Source organism: Mustela erminea, chromosome X (assembly GCF_009829155.1).
Source record: "Mustela erminea isolate mMusErm1 chromosome X, mMusErm1.Pri, whole genome shotgun sequence".
Taxonomy (NCBI): Eukaryota; Metazoa; Chordata; class Mammalia; order Carnivora; family Mustelidae; genus Mustela; species Mustela erminea.
In genome coordinates this window covers 14,274,332-14,287,356 of record NC_045635.1, presented here as the reverse complement: position 1 = coordinate 14,287,356, position 13,025 = coordinate 14,274,332, and the positions used below count along the sequence as shown (strand labels likewise).

At 42.1% G+C, this 13,025-nt stretch overlaps 1 pseudogene; it reads left to right on the top strand.

Moving 5' to 3' along the window:
- LOC116583501 overlaps window positions 1-13,025 on the top strand; it is a 66,536-nt pseudogene that overhangs the window by 21,121 nt on the left and 32,390 nt on the right.

Below are 13,025 nucleotides of genomic sequence, written 5' to 3'. Positions count from 1 at the left end.
TTCTATTTCAGGAATGTAATTAAAACCAACGACTGCAGCTTGAATTCTCACTGGATACAGTCTCTGCTGGCCAGTCTCTTTTGTGGATTCCACTTTAATGTTATATTAATTACAAGCTTCATCTAATTAAAATTCTTGGTCTGTGGTCTGTCTCTAACCCTTTATGCCCCAATATTCCTAAGGTGAGCCTGGCAGTGATTGTTTCAAATGTTCACCATCTTTGTTCCCCTGAAGGCTTGCAGGCAGTGCTGTGGTGTAGAAAATTAGAATTCGTTTCTTAAATTTCATACCATGGTGGGGGGGGAAATCTTTCTAGCAAATGGTGCTCCCATCGATGGGCTGTCTGTGGCTTTAATGTCGTGGTTCTCATCAAGCCACCTTCAAAACTACCTTATCCTGGGTGCTAGGACGAAGTATGTTAGACCCGCAGGACACGGATGCCTGGATGTTGTACATACAAAAACCCAGATGGTACAGCCACAGAGACAAGAGCTCCTGCTGCTCGCTGATTTAATTGTTGTGTGTGAATACCAAAAATAGAAACAGATTCTACCTCTCTATTCGTGGCTTCCCACTAATGGCATAATGATGGCGCAAACATCAAAACTTGCGGAGCCTAAAAATCCCTGTCTCCCAGCCATCGAGCTCCTTTAAAATTGGCATACCCATGTGACACAGTGACAAAGGAAGTGACACAATGACAAAAAAAACCCAACAACACTTTTTTGCCTTGCCAAATAGCAGCAGGCAAAAGAGGGGACCACAACCCGTATACCCAATACGGAGACAGCCTACATGGGAGGTGGGTAGGCCAAGGCTCCTAGGGAGGAGGGCGTGTGAATGTGGGATCTTGTAAACATCAGATTATACATGATGATTTTTAGTGTTCAGATCATCTGGGTCTTGATGCTGTTATCTCACGAATGCTGATGCTTTATCACGACTTCTCATCTGTAGCCAAATGTGTGCTATTTATCTTCTGCTGCTGACTCTGCTTTGGGTTCATGCACGGTGTGTTCTAAACTGAAAATAAAATTACCTTTAAAGATAACTGCTCAAGGTCAGAGACTTGGTGGGTGGTAGGGGAAAGGGTGGTCCCCGAAACCAACAAGATCCTTGTAGAAATCCACACTGCCTGCCTAAAAGGCAGGCCACTGATTTACTTACATACCCTATTACTCATTAGAATATTAAAAGGCAATACAAGAAGGCAGGTTGTTTGTTACAGTGTTATAATTTTTCTCAAATGATCACTGCTGCTGTTACCACATCCAATGATTATAATTAAATTTCCTTAATGACCATACCAGTAACATTGACTTTGTGGTTGAGCTGAAGCCTATCTTTCTATCTTCCATAATGAAAGTTTGTTAAACAAATCAGTTGTGTAGACAAGACTACTGAGTGGAAAGGCTATATTCAATCCCTTTAGAGGCAACCATTTACACATGACATGTAAACACTTGATATGCCAAATCAGTGCGCTGACGGCAAACAATTTTATCTGTTTGCTAAAATTGGTTTCCCGGATAATACATTATTAGTCCAATTACAGAGGCTATATATTTTTGAAAGCATGAAAACTTGATTTAGATCATAACATTCCTACTGTTCTCAGACGGATATGCTGTTCTTACTTTACTGTAATTATTAAATTTGACTCCTTGTAAAAGAATTAGAAGTCTAGTCTAACCACGTCGTTTCACGTGTTAGTAAACAGAGGCCCAAAAGCCTCAGTGATGGAAATAGACATCATCTGGAGACGATCAGTTTAGTGTAATAGACCTGAGCAGTTTCTTTCGTGAGTACAAGGACAGTTCAAAGTCATTGGCACCTGGCTGCTGCTGCCGCCACTGTGAGCTTCTATTTGTCCCACGCTAGTTTGCCTGGTACCATCAGTTGGCACCTGGCATCACATTTCAATCTCCTTCTTGGGCCTGTCCTGTACCACAGATGTTAAAAAGCTAAAAACTACCTTACCCCGTTGGAAGTGAGGGGACGGCCACCTTCCTGCTGCTTCGGTGCCACCAAGAGTTGAAGTTTTATGCACCCAAGATCTGGGATCCACTGGGCCTGGTGATGCAAAGAGACCATTGTTGCCAGGGAAACTAGATTTTTTTAAAAGCAATTTTATTCAGCTAAAAAATTATCATAAAAAATTTTAAACATACATTTGAGATTAATATAATGAATGATTTTATATCCACCATTGTGATTCAACATAACTATATTTTTTATTAATATAGAATGTATTATTTGTCTCAGGGGTACAGGTCTGTGAATCATCAGTCTTACACAATCACAGCACTCACCATAGCCCATACCCTCCCCAAAGTCCCTAACCTAGCCACCCTATCCCTCCCCACCCTACAGCAACCCTCAGTTTGTTTCCTGAGATTAAGAGTCTCTTACGGTTTGTCTCCCTCCCTGGTGCCATCTTGTTTCATTTTTTCCTTCCCTAACCCCAACGACCCCCCGCCCTGCCTCTCAAATTCTTCATACCAGAGACATCATATGACAATTGTCTTTGTCTGATTGGCTTATTTCACTTAGTATAATACCCTCCAATTCCATCCATGTTGTTGCAAATGGCAGGATTTCGGTTTTTTGATGACTGCATAATATTCCATTGTATATATAAACCATATCTTCGTTATCCATTCATCTGTTGATGGACATCTGGGCTCTTTTCATAGTTTGGCTATTGTGGACATTGCTGCTATAAACATGGGGGTGCATGTGCCCCTTCGGATCACTACATTTGTATCTTTAGGGTAAATACCCAGTAGTGGGATCGCTGGGTCATTGGGTAGCTCTATTTTCAACTTTCTGAGGAACCTCCATCCTGTTTTCCACAGGGGCTGCACCAGCTTGCATTCCCACCAACAGTGTAGGAGGGTTCCCCTTTCTCTGCATCCTCGCCAACATCTGTCATGGAAACCGGATTTTAGCTGCGTGTCCAACCATCATGGCAGCAGCTCCTGCTCTTCCCTTTCTCTTCCACTGCACTCCGTTGTCTAGTCTCCCAGGCAAAAGTGGCCACTAGGACTTCCGTTCTCTCCACATCAGTTATATTCTGGGCTACTCTAGGACAGTTGGAGAACCCCGAGCTCTATGCCCACCTTGCCCCCGACATTCCTTGCAAATGTAAACTGGTAGGGACCCCTGGGAGATCTAAATCTTTTCTTGCAAACCGCCCCCCTCAAAACAAAACAAAACAAAACAGAAAAACGATCTTCCTCATTATACAAAGTTAGATGGCATAGGAAAAAATACTCCTTGAGAACTTCTATCTTGATCTACAACAAACAGAGAAATGAAGTGTTTCCACAGTGGTGTTTCAGAGAGAGGCGTCTAGCAAGAATTACAGGAGAAGAAGGTGGAATCAGGTAAGCTGTGGGGGGCTGTTTTCATAGCACATTGGTTCCTTCCTTCATCTGACATATGCTTCCTAAGTTGTTACTACTCCCTGGTCATTGTACCGGATGCTGAGGATACAACCGATGCGAGACTGACCCTGCCTTTGAGAAGTTTATGGCAATTTAGCAGGAAATGGCAATCAGGCAGTGTAAGTGCTAAACAGAGGATACTCTGAAAGCACAACCCGGACAACCAGAGAAAACAACATTTAAGTTGACAACTGAAGGATGAGCCAGGAGAGAGCCTGGGAAAGGGGTGGGAAGAGCCATCCAGGCAGCGGGAAGGGCAGTCCAAAGGCTCAGAGGTGGGGGAAAGAGAACTTCTTTGAGGACCTGAAAGTTCAGGATGTCTAGAGCGTCTGAGTTGAAGTTGGGGGAGAGAAGGACGAAATGGGGAGAGAGAAGGTCAGAGAGAGAGAACAAAGCCTTGAAGAGCTTTCCAAGCTTATTAAGCAGTTGAGGATTTCTCTGAAGAGCAACAGAGAGCCCCTTAAGCCGAGCAGTGACATAATTACATTTGCATTCTAGAAGTGTATTCTGGCCGCCATATGGAAAACGGATCACCAGGGAGGAAACTGGAGGTTGAGAGACCAGCTGGGAGGCTGCTGCCATAGGCCAGGGGCAAGACAATGATGGACTAGATTTGGGCAGTGGCAGATGGCCATGATGGGACCGGAAACACCTTTCAAAGAGGAATCGTCAAGACATCCTTTTGTACCATTCTTTTAAAAAATTATTTTGCTCTTTCAAATCAGGCAAGTGGAAATGTGGGCTTTGTGGGCCCCTCTCACTTATGTACGTCGGAGTGGCCTAGCCACTGGACATCTGTTAACAGACACCGAAATGAATGACTTATGGCCACAGAGAAAGTAACCAATCTTCATAGGGTAGACTTGCAAAATTAAATCAGTTCTGTGATGCGAAATGTCTACCTCATTCACCAACTGAATTCTTTTTTGTTTTTTTTTTTTAAAAGATTTTATTTATTTTATTTGAGAGAGAGTGAGAGCACACAAACAGGGGGAACAGCAGACAGAAAGAGAAACAGATCCCTTGCTGGGCAGGGAACCTGATGCGGGGCTCGATCCCAGGACCCCAGGATCAGACCTGAGCTGAAGGCAGAGGCTTAACCAATTGAGCCACCCAGGCGCTTCTCTCTTTGTTCTTGCACTCTGGTTCTTTATAAATTATGGATATTAAGTCATTGACTGGAAAATACGTCACACAGATTTTTCGACCACTCTACTGCCTGTCTTTAAATTTGTAGTGTCTTTTAAAATGAGACAGCAGGTTTAAATTTTTACTTAGTTAAAATTATCAATATTTCCCTTGACGGTTTGTGAACTTTTTTCTTGCTCAAGATGATTGACTCTGCAGCAGGGTTTTGGTTTTTTTATTATTTTTTTTAAGATTTTATTTATTTATTTGACAGAGAGAGAGATCACAAGGAGGCAGAGAGGCCCGAGGAGGGTAAGGGGGAAGCAGGCTCCCTGCTGAGCAGAGAGCCCGATGTGGGGCTTGATCCCAGGACTCTGAGATCATGACCTGAACCCAAGGCAGAGGCCCAACCCACTGAGCCACCCAGACACCCCTGTTTTTTTTTTTTTTTAAATTTTTATTTTTTAAAGGTTTTATTTACTTTTATTAGAGAAAGAAAGAGAATGTGTCTGCAGAGGGGCAGAGAGAGAGGAAAAAGGAGAGAAGCAGTCTCCCCGCTGAGCTGAGAACCCTCTGCAAGGCTCGATCTTATGACCTGGAGATCATGACCTGTGCAGAAATGGAGAGTCAGATGCCTAATTGACTGAACCATCCAGGCGCCCCCCCCTCCCAGCAGGTTTATAAACACAATCCCATATATAGGTCTCTTAATATTTTAAGAGATTTTTTTTTTTTTTTACAGTTACACCCTTAATTCATCCTTGTTGTTTATCATGAAGTATGGGTCTTTCTTCCCTAATGGATAGCCAATTTTTCTAACCCTTCTCACTGACCAAGCTGTTCTTTGTCCACTGATTTGAAATACTAACTTTATCATACATTAACTTCTCATATATATGAGTCTATTTTCAAACTCCCCATTCAGTTTCATCAATTTGGTTTCTTCATCAGTACCATACAATTTTATTTATATTGTTTTTTTAAAATATTTTATTTATTGATTTATTTATTTGAGAGAGAGAGCAAAAACAAGGGGGAGTCAGAGGGAGAAGCAGGTTTTCTCCTGAGCAGGGAGCCCTACACAGGGCTTGATCCTAGGACCTGGGGATCATGACCTGAGCTCAAAGCAGACTCGTAACCGACTGAGCCACCCAAGCACCCCTTATTTTTATAGTTTTAAAGAACAATTTGGGCACCTGGCTGGCTCACTCAGTTAAGCGTCTGCCTTCTGCTCTGGTTGTGATCCCAGGGTCTTGGGATCCTGTCCCGCATCAGGCTCCCTGCTGGGTGAGGACCCTTCTTCTCCCTCTCCTACTCCTCCTGCTTGTGCTCTCTCTCTCTCTTACTCCATGTGTTAAATAAATAAACAAAGTCTTTAAGAAAAAAAGAGAACATTTTGATATCTGGTGAAGTGTTATCTCTAACTGGTATTATTAGATTTTTTTTTTTTTTGGTGTCCCTTAAGTAAGTTTTCAGTAACACTTCCTCTGCGTTACCCTGAAGACCTAATTGGCTTCTTCCTTGAACACCCATTGTTTGGAAAGAGTACCAGTGGAGTCCCTGACTGCTGCAGCTTGTGGAGCCAAGTCCCACACATCTGGGGAAATAACAAGGACCCACGGGTCTTGTATGTAACCGGTAAACCCCAAACTGAAAAATGTGTCCTAGTATAAATCTCTAACTGGTATCACTAAGTTCTAGTTTTGAGATTCAACCCTCCTCTTTTGTTAAAGAGTCACTAAGGTCCACTCTCTGCTTGTGTTTGTCATTTACAGTATCTCAATACACCTTATAGTTCCCGGGTTTAGCAGAAATTTTTCTATACAATTTAGGTTGAGAGAAGATTGTAATCATTAAAATCAGTCTGTCTTGGGTGCCTGGTTGGCTCAATCTGTTCAAGGCCCACATTGGGTACAGAGATTATCTTAAAAAAAAAAAAATCAGGGGTGCTTGGGTGGCTCAGTTGTTAAGTGTCTGCCTTCAGCTCAGGTCATGATCCCAGGGTCCTGGGTTCGAGCCCCATACCGGGCTCCCTGCTCAGTGGGGGACCTGCTTCTCCTTCTCCCACTCTCCCTGCTTGTGCTTCCTCTCTCACTGTGTCTCTCTCTGTCAAATAAATAAAATCTTAAAAAAAAAAATCAGTCTGTGTCAAATCACACCATACTGCTGGGCACCTGGGTGGCTCAGTCGGTTAAGTGACTGCCTTCAGCTCAGGTTATGATCCCAGGGTCCTAGGATCAAGTCCCTATCGGGCTTCCTGCTCAGTGAGGAGTCTGCTTCTCACTCTGCCCCTCCCCTCTACTCATGTGCACTTTTTGTCTCTCTGTCTTCCAAAAATAAATAAAATCTTTAAAAAAAAAATCACACCATGCTGGTGGACCCTGGGACATATTCTGTCAGCCAACACTTTCAATGGAGTCTAGATTCTGGTAAATCTCTAATAGTACTTCTTTCTTTTTTCTTGAGTTTGGTTTTGGGAGTCTTTCCATGTTCATTTTGTTTTGTTTGTTTTTGTTTTTTAAGAATTTATTTTTGAGGGCGCCTGGGTGGCTCAGTGGGTTAAGCCGCTGCCTTCGGCTCAGGTCATGATCTCAGGGTCCTGGGATCGAGTTCCGCATTGGGCTCTCTGCTCAGCAGGGAGCCTGTTTCCTCCTCTCTCTCTCTCTGCCTGCCTCTCTACCTACTTGTGACCTCTCTCTGTCAAATAAATAAGTAAAATCTTAAAAAAAAAAAAGAATTTATTTTTGAGTAATTTCTACACCCAGTGTGGGGGCTCCAACCTATAACCACAAGATCAAGAGTCGTGTGCTCCACTAACTGAACCAGCCAGGTGCCCCTCCTTTTACTTTTTTTAAGTTTATTTATTTGTTTATTTTATTAATTTCTACCCCCAGTATGGGCTTCGAACTCACAACCTTAAGATCAAGAATCATATGCTGTGCCAAGTGAGCCAGCCAGGTGCCCCTTTCCATGTTGATTTTGACTAATCTCTAGCAACCCAGTAAATACCTTCTTTAGACTGGGGAACTGAGTTATCTCAGACTTTTTGTATTTAATTGAATGTAATCATATGTTAGCTTTGTTTTTATTCTGACAGGTAGGCAAACTTTTCTTCACTGTTAGAATTTAAGGAACAAAAGAACACAGAGGACAATGTCTGACTCTTAAGCAACTTTTGGGATGCTTATAGACAAATGTTTTTCAGTGCCTTCAGACCATTAGGAATGCTATCTGTATGAGTGAAAGCTTTGTGTGACGCTAACTTTGTAGCTAGAAAAGGAGGGGTGGCTTACTTGCTATAACTTGCCCAATGCATTTTTTGTAAAACTGGGAAAACGAAATGTAGTGTCTTTTAACTTGAAAAAAACAATAGCACAGTATTAATCTAATCAAGGTGTGACTATTAAAAGTTTTCACCATTCATCAAAAATCCTTATCATTGTAACCAGTGTAAGGATTTTTTAAAATGAGAAAAACTACAACAGAAATTCCTTGTACAAATAGTCTTTGTCAGTAATCCTTCAGGCCTGGAGTCTGCTGCATGTACAGAATTTTGAAACTAATGAGACTTCATTTTACAAAAGGAGCTTTTTTAAAGAAAGCACTCATTTACATACTAATGAGACAAGTCATTTGCATGTTCACTGAGTGCCTCACAAGTTCCCAAACTCATCTTGCCCTTCCTGTGATGTGTTTGTACATTTTCCCCCTTCACAGTCCTTTCTTGGGGCTCTAGCGACTTCTTTGTCTCTTGCCTGAAATGTTCTGGCCTGCAAACTCCAATTAATCTACGAAGATCCAGTTCAAATGTCACCTCTTCTGAGAAGCCAACTTCTCCTTTCCTAGGCAGAATTACTCACTTTTCTCATAATATACTTCCCTCTCTATGTATCCGTTTACTGACTTACCTTCCTTTCAAAACTCTAAGTTCCTGGGTGGCTCAGTGGGTTAAGCTTCTGTCTTCAGCTCAGGTCATGATCTCAGGGTCCTGGGATTGAGTCCCGCATCGGGCTCTCTGTTCAGCAGGGAGCCTGCTTCCCCCACCCCCCTCTCTGCCTGCCTCTCTGCCTACTGGTGATCTCTCTCTGTGTGTCAAATAAATAAATAAAACCTTAAATTAAAAAAAAAAAAAAGCAACTCTGAGTTCCTTAGCACCAAACAATATTCCACCATAATTATAGTTGTGCTCAATAAATTGAATGAATGAAGAAATCTTAAAAGCTGAGATTTTCTTATCTTTTTCTTCTTGATATTCCAGTCCTTATTCTTTTTCTTAATATACTCAGAATTTTTTTCAATAATAACAACGTCTTGTTTTTCCTAGTGTTTCTCATGTTTAAGTAGTTTCATTCATCTATTTCTTTTCAGCCCTTCACCTATCTTTTGGGGGCGGGTCTTCCATCACCCCTATTTTGAACAATGAGGAAAGAGAGACCCAGAAATGCCAAGTGCCATAAGATTGCCCAGTAAGTAAGAGAATCAGAAATGGATCCTGGGTTTTCTGATGACTAATGTTTTTTTCCCCATGATTTGACACTTTTTCTCTAGTATCTTCTATTCTCTAGAGATTTAGTTTAATTACACTACAAAAACAAATTGAAAGCAACTAGCATCTTTTTTAAAAAAAATTATTTATTTATTTATTTATTTAAAAGATTTTATTTATTTATTTTGACAGAGAGAAATCACAAGTAGACGGAGAGGCAGGCAGAGAGAGAGAGGGGGAAGCAGGCTCCCTGCTGAGCAGAGGGCCCGATGTGTGACTCGATCCCAGGACCCTGAGATCATGACCTGAGCCGAAGGCAGTGGCTTAACCCACTGAGCCACCTAGGCGCCCTTAAAAAAATTTATTTTTGGGGACGCCTGGGTGGCTCAGTTATTAAGCATCTGCCTTTGGCTCAGGTCATGATTCCAGGGTCCTGGGATCGAGCCCTGCGTTGGGTTCTCTGATCGGCAGGAAGCCTGCTTCTCCCTCTCCCACTGCTGCTCCCCTGCTTGTGTTCCCTCTCTCGCTGTGTCTCTCTCTGTCAAATAAATAAATAAGATCTTTTAAAAAATTTTTATTTATTAATTTGAGAGAGATAGAGAGACCAAGAGCAAGGAGGAGAGGCAGAGGGAGAGGGAGAAACAGACTCCGCATTGAGCAGGGAGCCTGATTTGGGGCTCCATTCCAGGACCCCGGGATCATGATCTGAGCTAAAGGTAGATGCTTAATGACTGAGCCACCCTGGCACCCACTTATCAATTCTAAGTCATCATTCTTGAATGTCTTAAATATCGTACAATTTTAAATTTATTAAAAGAATAGTTTAAAAGACAAAGTCTACTCTTAAAACTCCAATTTTGAATTTTTAAAAATTCTTGCTCTGAACAATAGTGTTTGTTTTAAATTGAAAAAAGAATTTTTTTTTTTTTACTAGTCCTCTGAAAATACATATAAAAATTACACTGGCATGCTTCATACAGTTTTAGATAAACCATGTCCCTTTGTAATATCTATGTGGAAAAGTTTACTAAATTACATGAAGAGAGAAAGCTTTCCTTGATTATCAGGTGGTTCTTGAACTGGTGCAGGCAAACGCAGAACGTTCCAAAATGATTCATCTATTAATTTGGAACTTGGCATATATTGTTCCACATAACTGGTGTTCCCAGAATTTCTTCCCTTATTCCTCCTTTCTTCTTCAACTACGTGTTCTCCTTGGATAATCTCAGCCCCTCCTATGGCTTCACCTTTCGGGTGTCTATTTAGAACTGTCAACATTTTAATCGCTTCTTGGCCTTTTGGCTAAGATCAAGTGTAGAACTGTCAACATTTTAACTCCAGCTGTGATCAAAGCTCTTCAGGAAAAATTCTCTAAATGTACTTATATCTTTCCCTTGAGGTCTCAATAAAGTGAACATGGATTCGTTATTTCCTCCCGCACTGACATTCTATCTTCTCCCCCCCATCCTCCCCACAAATCCTGTAGGACCTTCTTCTCTATTCCCAGGGCTACTAGCTTGTCCAGGTCTTTATCTCTGGCCTAGTTTGTCTCAGAGCATCTTATCTGATCTTTTGGTCGCTTCTGTAGCTCATTCTTCACACTGATGTCAGAGTTTCCCTCCCAAAACCAAATCTAACATTCTAATTTCCTTGATTACAAACCTTCCTTGGAGAAAAGACAAATCCCCCAGGCAGAATCCCAAATAATTTAGGTGGCTACTCCAGCCTTAAGGAGGTGAAGCTTAGTACACACACACGCGCGCACACACACACACACACACACACCCTTCTTGAGGGTGGGCTGCCCTTACTTCTTTCCAAAGAGAAGAGTATAGTAACTGTGGGCCTCAGGGGTAAGGGGAGTAACTTGATAGTGAAGAAACCTGGCAAACACTATCTCGGCCAGGTGATCAAGGTCAACATCACCAGTGATAAACCATATTGATATCATGTTCCGCTAATATGATGTGACAATAATGGTATTTCAACTTCTTTTTTTTTTCCTCAACAGGTTTGCCGCCAGAATACAGGTGTCGTGAAAACCACTGCTCAACCTAAACCAAATGGGGAAAGGAAAAGATGCACATCAATATCGTCGTCATTGGTCATTGTAGGTTCGGGCAAGTCTACCACTACTGGTCATCTGATCTACAAATGCGATGGGATCAACAAAAGAACCATGGAAACATTTGAGAAGGAGGCTAGGGTGGGGGTGGGAAAGGGCTCCAAGTGTGCCTGGGTCTTGGATAAACTAAAAGCTGACCATGAACGTGGTATCACCACTGATACCTCCCTGTGGAAATTCGAGACCAGCAAGTATTATGTGATCATCATTGATGCCCCGGGACACAGAGACTTTATCAAAAACATCATTACATGCACATCTCAGGTTGACTGTGCTGTCCTGATTGTTGCTGCTGGTGTTGGCAAATTTGAAGCAGGTATCTCCAAGAATGGACAGACCCCATGAGCATGCTGTTCTGGCCTACACACTGGGTGTGAAACGACTAACTGTTGGTGTTAACAAAATAGATTCCACCGAGCCACCCTACAGCCAGAAGAGATACGAGGAAATCATTAAGGAAATCAGCACCTACATTAAGAAAATGGGCTACAACCCCGACATAGAAGCACTTGTGCCAGTTTCTGGATGGAATTGTGACAACATGCTGGAGCCACGTGCTAACGTGCCTTGGTTCAAGGGATGGAAAGTCACCTCTAAAGATGGGAACACCAGTGGAACTACATTGCTTGAAGCTCTGGATTGCTTTCTGCAGCCATCTCGTTCATTGACAAGCCCTTGCTTTTGCCTTTCCAGGACATCTATGAAATTGGTGGTATTGGTACTCTCCCTGTGGGCCCAGAGGAAATGTGTTCTTAAACCTGGCATGGTGGTCACCTTTGCTCCCGTCATTGTGACAGCTGAAGTCAAGTCTGTTGAAATGCACCATGAAGCTTTGAGTGAGGCTCTTCCTGGGGACAATGTGGGCTTCAATGTCAAGAACATATCTGTCAAAGTTGTTCATCATGGCAGTGTGGCTGGTGACAGCAAAAATGACCCACCCATGGAAGCAGCTGGCTTCACAGCTCAGGTGATTATCCTGAACCATCCAGGCCCATCAGTGTTGGATATGCATCTGTGCTGGACTGTCACACAGCTCACACTGCTTGCAAGTTTGCTGATCTGAAGGAGAAGATAGATCATCGTTCTGGAAAAAAAACTGGAAAATGGTCTCAAGTTCTCGAAATCTGGTGATGCTGCCATTGTTGATATGGTTCCCGGCAAGCCTCTGTGTGTTGAGAGCTTCTCTGATTATCCTCCTCTGGGCCGTTTTGCTGTTTGTGACACGAGACAGTTGCTGTCGGTGTCATCAAAGCAGGGGACAAGGAAGCAGCTGGAGCTGGCAAGAAATGTTTGCGTCAATTGGCCGTGTAAGTTGAATAGTAAAAGACTGGTTAATGATAACAATGTATCATAAAAACCTTCAGAAGGAAAGGAGAATGCTTTGTGGGCCATTTGGCGTGTGTGTGTGTGTGTGTGTGTGTGTGTGTGTGTGGCAGTTTTAAGTTATTAGTTTTTAAAAATCAGTACTTTTTAGTGGCAACGACTTGACCAAAAATCTGTCAGAATTTTGAGACTCACTAAAACAAAAGTTTAATGAGAAAAAATAAATGGTATTTTACCTCTGTGATCTTCTTCACAGAAATGCATAACATCTGTCTATTTATGAGAAAAACACAAGACAAATTTCAATAGAGAGGCATTCTACAAAATACCTGACCTATCCTCCTCAAAATTGTTAAAGTTTTCAAAAACACAGAAAGTCTGAGAAACTGTCACAGACAATCACACCCTTAGGAGACATGATGATTGTCTAATATGGTATTTTGGGTGGAGCTGTGAAACTGGAAAAAGACACTGGATAAGAACTGTGGAAATCCGAACAAACTAATGTATCAAT